This window comes from Pseudopipra pipra, chromosome 15, assembly GCF_036250125.1.
Source record: "Pseudopipra pipra isolate bDixPip1 chromosome 15, bDixPip1.hap1, whole genome shotgun sequence".
In the NCBI taxonomy this organism is placed as follows: Eukaryota; Metazoa; Chordata; class Aves; order Passeriformes; family Pipridae; genus Pseudopipra; species Pseudopipra pipra.
In genome coordinates, this window is record NC_087563.1 from 13,591,462 (window position 1) to 13,599,111 (window position 7,650).

The following is a 7,650-nucleotide window of genomic DNA, read 5'->3' on the forward strand; positions in this document are numbered from 1 at the left end:
ATTTCATGAAAATATGGCAAAAGACCAGTTTTATCATTAAGCCTTTTATTTTGAAGAATAATCTCTCCAATCTGTGACCTCCTGAGCTCCACCCCACAGAGGAATTCTTCCAGCAGCAGCAGCAGCCACAGCAGCCAGGCTCCTGCACTGCTCCTTGCTGTTTCAGACTTGCAGGGCTAACCCAGTTGCCAACACACAGTTGTTCTTCCTTTCTCAGGATTCCAGATCAACTCCAGGCAGCAGAAGCAAGTTTTCCACAAGAGGGACATACCACAACTCTGGTCTTTCACACAGCAAAGACAGGTACCCAACAGAAAGTCCATAGAACCACAGAATAGTTAGGGTTGGAAGGGACTGGACTAGATGATCTCCAGAGGTCCATGTCTGTCTTGTTTTGACAATATCCTGGATTTTAAAGTCAAGTCCGAAGGAACAGTATTTTCAATAGAGACAAAATATGCCTTAAATACTCCTGCAAGTTGAAACAGCTTCTAGCCAGGAGTTTAACTGGGCCTAAGGTCCATATAAGACAAAAAACCCAAATTTTTTTGTACTATTTTGCAAGCTAGGATGTGGCATTATTTTTACTTAGCCATAAAATTCTTTGGTAGATGAACTGACCTTAGTGCAGACACAGAAAATGACATTTCAGAATGCTAAAGGGACTGCTTCTCACACTGAATCTTAAAGATGGGCATGATAAAAGTATTTTTCCTTCCACAGTCAGGTGCTTTGTCAGGTTTGAAATATCATCAGTGGAACAGCAGATCCCTCTTGGCATGGCAGGTGGCATTTTGTGACAGAAAACAGAAGGGCAACATCCTGCCCTTCAAATCTATTCTGAGAACATGCCATTACTCTAAAATCTGCTGTCTTTAAGGAATGATGGAGTTTGAAAGAATTTTACACAGTTGTTTCACGTCTCAAAACCAGATAAGCTATTAACAACCCCCTTACCCCATTCTTCCATATAACATGTAAACGATGATAAATATCTTAGGAGAGCAGTTTTTCAAGCTACCAGCCAAGGTAATAATGGCATTGCTGGGAAATGAAATCATCACCACGATAATTCCTTCCTGCTAGAGCACACAAAGCTTAAAACTGGTCGTGTGTGCTGTGTGCTCCCAGCCCCAGGCAGCACTTTTGTAAGGGACGAAACAATTAAAATACAGTTTGTTCAAAAATACGTCCCTTCACGATGTGCAGAATAAGCAGTCGCAGAGATCAGCTCCAAACCTTCATATCTGCATCCAGAACGGTCCTTTTCATCCAGGAAAGCAAACTCCCTGGTCTAAAGGACATTCCTGCCATGTGGCCCCACCGAGGAGGTTCCGGCAGACTTGTGTGGGGCTGTTGTGTAAAACTGAACCGAAATTTCGGTGTGTTCAGGACTGTGGGTGTTGGTTTTGCAGTGCAGGACTGAGACCAGGATCACCCGCTCTGCAAGGCCCCCGGCTTCTGTTTTTCTTTCTTTTTTTTTCTTTTATTTTAAATTTAACATATTCGTAAATATCACAAGTTACTCATTTCAACGCCCACATTCGCGTAAAGAAACTCAAACGCCACAGAAACCCTGGGAGTTGCAACGAACTCTGTTTCTCCGACTGCACAAGCGCAAAGTTCACCGCTCCGCCTGCTTTCCTTTCCCAGAAATACACGGAGAAAACGACATGGAATTGCCGCTTAATTCTGCTTGAAGTCAGCTGGAAGCACTGGGTCCAGAAGTCTGTTCTGAGCTCCGGGCTGGGCGGGCAGAGGCTGGGGCCGAGCCGCCGCCTTTCCCCGCCGCCCTCCCTCAGCCCCGCGCCCGCAGCCGCCCCTTCTGCGCCAGCACCGGGCGGAGCTCCCGTCACAGCCCGCCCTGCCTGGGCCACGGCAGAGGTTGCTGGTGTTGCTCCCGCAGTACCCGCAGCGCTGTCCATCCTCCCCGCCGAACACCTCGGCGGCGCTTGGGGAGCCGCCGTCCCCCCCCGCCTCAGGCAGGAACCGGCCGCCGCCGCCATCTCTGCGCGCAGGAAGTGGCGCCGCCGCCATGTTTCCGGCGCGGCGGCTCCTCCGCGCTGTGTCTGCGATAAAACATCGCGCTCGGCTCTGTTTCAGGGCTCACACTCTTTGTATTCGCACACCCTCGTGGCCCGAGCAGCCTCTCACCCCTAGACAGACGCTCTAAAAGGTGCCAGGATCAGGGCAGTTCGCTGTCTACCCACCCGCCAGCTGCTGAAAGGATGGAAGGAACCCCGAGCGCTCCAGGGACAGTGCTGCTCCACACAGCGTTTTCTGGAAGTGGAGCTAGACTTTTCTTATTGTCACTGAAATCGTGTCCTGGCATCTTACAGCTGGCCTGCCTGAGTTGCCAAACCAAAGGAAAGGGGAATGGCATAGCTGAGCCCAGCGATGGAGCACTCCTCTTAGGAGGACTCCTCAAGGGCTTTAGTGGGCTGGAAATCGGTGAAGCAGCAGGAGAGACAAAAAAAAAAAAAATAAAATAGCTTCATCTGATAGTGTATTGGTTCTAAAGCAAGTTCTCTTACACGGGATTCACAGTTTCAACACCACATCTTCCAAGTGATTCTTCTTGAGACTGTTAATGTTATGTTCATATAACAAGTTAGAAAGAGAAGGCATTCTATCTATAATGAACACAAGCATCATAGGAGAGTTTTAAATTTAGGAATCTTTCATGTTATCGACACCGGATACACTTTCTATTACAGAAAAGGCATTGGGATGAAGTATTTCGTAATTTTAATAAAAAGAGTCATTTTATTAAGAGGGTAGATCATTAACAACTAAACCACTGTTACTTGCACTGATGAATCCCAGATTTTTTAAAAGAACACATAAAATAGCAGGGATTTCCATCTCCCTAGGGTCCAAAAACACCATCTTCTTTTCTTCATAGTGCATGTCATTCAATACCAATTTTTCTTACACATTCATAATTTCGTAGAACATTAATTCATTTGTTGGGTTCTCCTGAGAACTTAACATGCTTGTGAAATCCAAATGCAAGACTTTAAGCAAGTTGCTACAGTTAATATGAAACTTTTTTCACAGAAGCTCTGATCCATGCAAAGATATTGCCTATCAAAATGAATTCCTTGTGTCAATCCACTGACTCAACAAAACTATCCTAAAGGATTATTTTAACCAAATACATTGTTTCAAAGACAACAGATGCCACTTAATATAACTCCAACTTATCAATATGTTTTATTATAATACATTATTAGAATATCAATATAGTACATTAGAAGTTGATTTCTAGGCACTTTCCTAATGACATACTAAAATAATATCTTTTAATTGCAAAGCGTCTAGGAATGTATTTGCAGCTTTTACTGCTTAATTTTCAAATTCAAATTTCAAATTCAAGTTCTGAAAAATATAAAAAATAAATAAAAAATATATATAAAATTCTGAAAAATATAAATCCTAACACTTCATTGTGTGATTTATAGTATTGTGTTTCTCTAATTATTGTGGTGGGTTTTAGAAGTATTTTTAGCAGTATTTTCTAAAACAACTTCATAGATCAGCTTGATTCTACAGATGTGGATCTACTTTGGCTTCCCCAAACCCAAACTATAGCTGCAACTATGCATAAGCTATCTTTTGAAATATATGTTTGAAATAATTAATTCTTGAGTAGAAAATTAATGAATTATATTGGGACCCTTGAACAATTTTCTATTCTTACGCTTTGTGTGACTGGCAGAGTGCTGTCACATTTGCGTTGCAAATTCAATATGAGTAATTCGCTTCTGGATGATGAAACAAAAAGGCTCAAGAGAGGATCCAAACGAGACTGGGGCCCATTGTACAATGCAGTGCACCAACACAGTAAGAAATATTCCCTGTTCCACAGACTTTGCAATGCAGTGCAAAATGTAAAATGCTGAGCTGGGTGGGAGGCAGAAGGGTCAATATTCAGTGAAAGATTTACTCTCTCGCTGAGGAAATCCTGTTGTATCCAGTCTCATACAGACACTAATCTTGCATTTCTCAAGGTAATGGTGCTTCCTCAAAACCTCTGTTTGACATTTCTTGGTGCTTAGACAAGCAGGGCCTTTTTTACTCAACAGGTTCAAGACCAAAATATCCCACAGACTGCTCTTTGTCTCAAATATACAATATAGTAGCACAAAGCGATCTTAAAGAGGCAAGCCACACTGCCCAAAAATTAAACACAAAATAGCACAGTAGTACAACAAAACCCCATACAGCATATAAATTCACTTTTAAAAAGTATTCTGCACGGTAAAAGAATTTCAACAATTCCTGTCACATTCCTACAGTGGCTTGTATTTGTATGGGAATGACCACTGCACATAGGTAAGTAAAGTTTAATCTGGTTTTCAGTTTCATCACAAAAACCTCTTTTACTGGAGCTACACACATCACTTGGAAGCGGTAGGAATGACAGGGAAAGCCTGCTCCTGCTGTTCCTGTGCACCAGTCTCACAGCACACACCATGCAGCTGTGTGTGAGACAGAAGGGGGGATGCTGCCAGGACTCCCAGTTCCTATTATTCCATCTGGTTGCAGGGAACAGAGTGGCAGTGTCAGGCACCATAACCAAGAGTCATTGGGGGTCATCTGGAGAAACTGCATCTGGGAGCAGGGAGTGTAAAGGTGTAACTGCATCTTTCTGCAGGAGGGCAGAATTTCAGGGGTGAGAGCATCAGCCAGCACAACCCTCTTGTGACAGGAGGGTAACACAGAGCCACTGCATATCCTGCATGGAGATGGGCACACACCTCCCAGACCTGCCTTCAATCTACAGAGATATCTTGGTTCTTGACTCCTGTTGATTTCCATAGGAAGAAGTGCCTAAGTTGTGCAGTAACTAGATCCTGTACTTCCAGCTTTTACTGTAACATTTGCCATAAACTGTCTTACTGAGTGAATGACTTTCAACTGGTGCTGGAGCAGTGTTGTGGGAAGAGCAGGATGAGCTAAACCCAGTGTTTCAGGCTATAGGACAGGTGTGAGGAACTCTTACCTGTCTCGGCTGCAGCAAGAGCACAGTGTGCGTTACTCAAGAGGATGTGCAGCAGTGTTCCCCTCCCCTTCACAGTGATATGGCATCCCAATGACAATTATTTTCTTAGGAAAACATGAGCAGATTCTACAGTAAGCCAATTTTTAAATAGTGTAACATCTAGAAGCCAGAAGCATCATGATGCAACCAGCAGGTTCTCTCTCCTATGCCAGTCTGAGAATTAAAATACCCATTATTTATCTGAAAATTAAACTTGCAGGCAGTATCACCTCTCATGTCCCCAACCCTTCCTGTCAGCTGACCCACAACACACAGCTTCAGAAAAAGGAGAAATACAGGGGAACACTGTTAAAAAAACTACTCTATGTCATTAATGGCTGTAGAATTTCTCCTCCCTGTGAGTTCAAATGTCAGGATACAAATACAGGTTTAACAAACATGAGTTATGCAACTACAGTGGGTTTGGGGGTTGTTTTTTTTGGTTTGTTGGTTAAGGGTTGTTGATTATTTTTGAAGGTTTTTTTTTGGATGGGGGAATGGGAGTCATATCAAGAAAGCTTTTTTTTTGCTCCCTCCGAAAAAAAATGCAGAAGACATAATTATGTTTTTACTTAGGATCACGTTGGTTTGTACAGCAACATCTTCAATAAAAGTAAGCACATATGGGCAGGAAAGTAATAGTCAATTTAGTGATATCTGTTATAATGGAGCAGTTTAGTCAATTAATTAAATCATGGAGCTAACTGACGAAATGGCACATCAATTTAAACAAACTGTCAAACCCTAGAATTATTTTTATTTTTTCCATATTTTCACCGAGTTCATATCCTTCTAATATTTATTAGGTATTTAGCAGAGGTTGAAATTACAGAGAAAAGATGATGACTTACAGCATTACTTCTGGTTTGGTAACATCTTTACTGCCACTATCAGATTACTGCATAATTTGGTTTTGAACACATTCTCTGTCATCTCTTATCTGTTTTAAGATTGTCTCTCATTCACTCTGACTTTGCATGCAGTTAAATGACAAAAAAAAAAAAGTAAAAAAAAAAAGCTAGTGTAAGCAAGGGGAATAGACAAGGAAGAAAATAAGTAGGCAAAACTTTTTTTGCCCCCCCTTCCTTTAAAACAAATGCTGCCCCATGATTTACAGCATCCATAAATGATCTTCCTGTAATTATTTGCATATCACCACTGACCATTTAAGTCATCTGTAACCAAGGTCACTTTTAACATGTAGCAAAACCATCTAAGGCTTTTAGTCCTCAGTGGTTTATTTGTCCCTTAAAAAGAATTTATGTTGCACACAGGAAAAACAGCTTGTGTAGGTTTTCTTCTACTTCAAGCTGCTCCTTGTTTTATTTAATAAAGCAGCACTTTGGAAGGCTGGAAACAAAAGCAAAACTGAAACATTCAACTTCCTGATAGTTATTTTAACTTTGGTCTCACCCAAATTGCACATTACATGTTATGGAGGAAGAAAACCACTTAGAAAGTGAGGTATCAGGTAAAGAGACCCGGGCATCTGCCCTCCAGAAAAAGAGGTCTCTTGGGTGAGCAGCCTCCCCCCATGGCATAAAGGGATGTCAGCTGGTACATCAGCCTGGGGCAGAAGTGAACAAGTAAAACAGCAACTTACGGAGAAAACACTGAACTGCCAGGTCCAGGAACTCTTGTTCTCTCCAAGCAAGCACCTGGAGTGGGTGGCATGGAGGCATTTCCCACCTTGAGTCCAGGAGGGTGAGCAAAGGTTCCATGGTAGGAGGCAACAGCAAAAGGATATTGTCAGTACATCTACTGGGCAGCTGTCAACACCACCCAGGCATCAGTCAGTAAATTACAGTGATTCAGTTTTCTGGGGATTTACAGTGGTTTTCTGAAAGGCACATGGGTGCTTTATATTCAGTATCAGTGCATAAACCTTTCAGACATTGTACATATTTGAAATATATGAAATGTACAGGGTTTTTTGAGACAAAGAATGCAAGTACCATTACAGAAAGCAAGCTCTTTCCTGTTTGGAATTTTTTTTTAAAAAAACCTAACTCTATTTTTAAAATGTACTGAATCATTTTTAGAAAGAGGGAGTAAATTACTGTGATTGAGCTGCAGAATTTCCAGAATGCTGGCTGTGAGAGCACACCACACTCACACTGCACTCTCCCCCAGTTCACTAAGCTATTTAAATCCTCAGGTACAGAGGGTAAGCAGGCTAAGCTAAGACACATTTGTAAGGAGGGAAGGGACAAACAGTGTACCAACTCTGAAGAGAAAGATAAAACAGAAACCAACACTCTACCAACATATAAGTACAACCGGTTCAACCACTAAGTTTGGCAAGTAAAAGGCAAAAAATGACTGTTCAGAACAGGTAATAGCAAGGGTAGCTCTGCTCCAGCTTTACAGCAAGCACAGGTCAAGAGACAACACACTGCATGTGCACAGTCATAGTAATAAACCAAGGAAACATGGACACAATGAAACCTGACACAGATAAGTAAGCAGCTCTTCTGTACTACCAAGAGATCTGAAGGTCTGGTGTAGACACAAAACTGCTGTTTTCATCCGGATGTTTAACACCACGCACTGCATAAATAGTGCTTTGTGCAGCACAATCTTACAGGATCTCTTGAATTGGA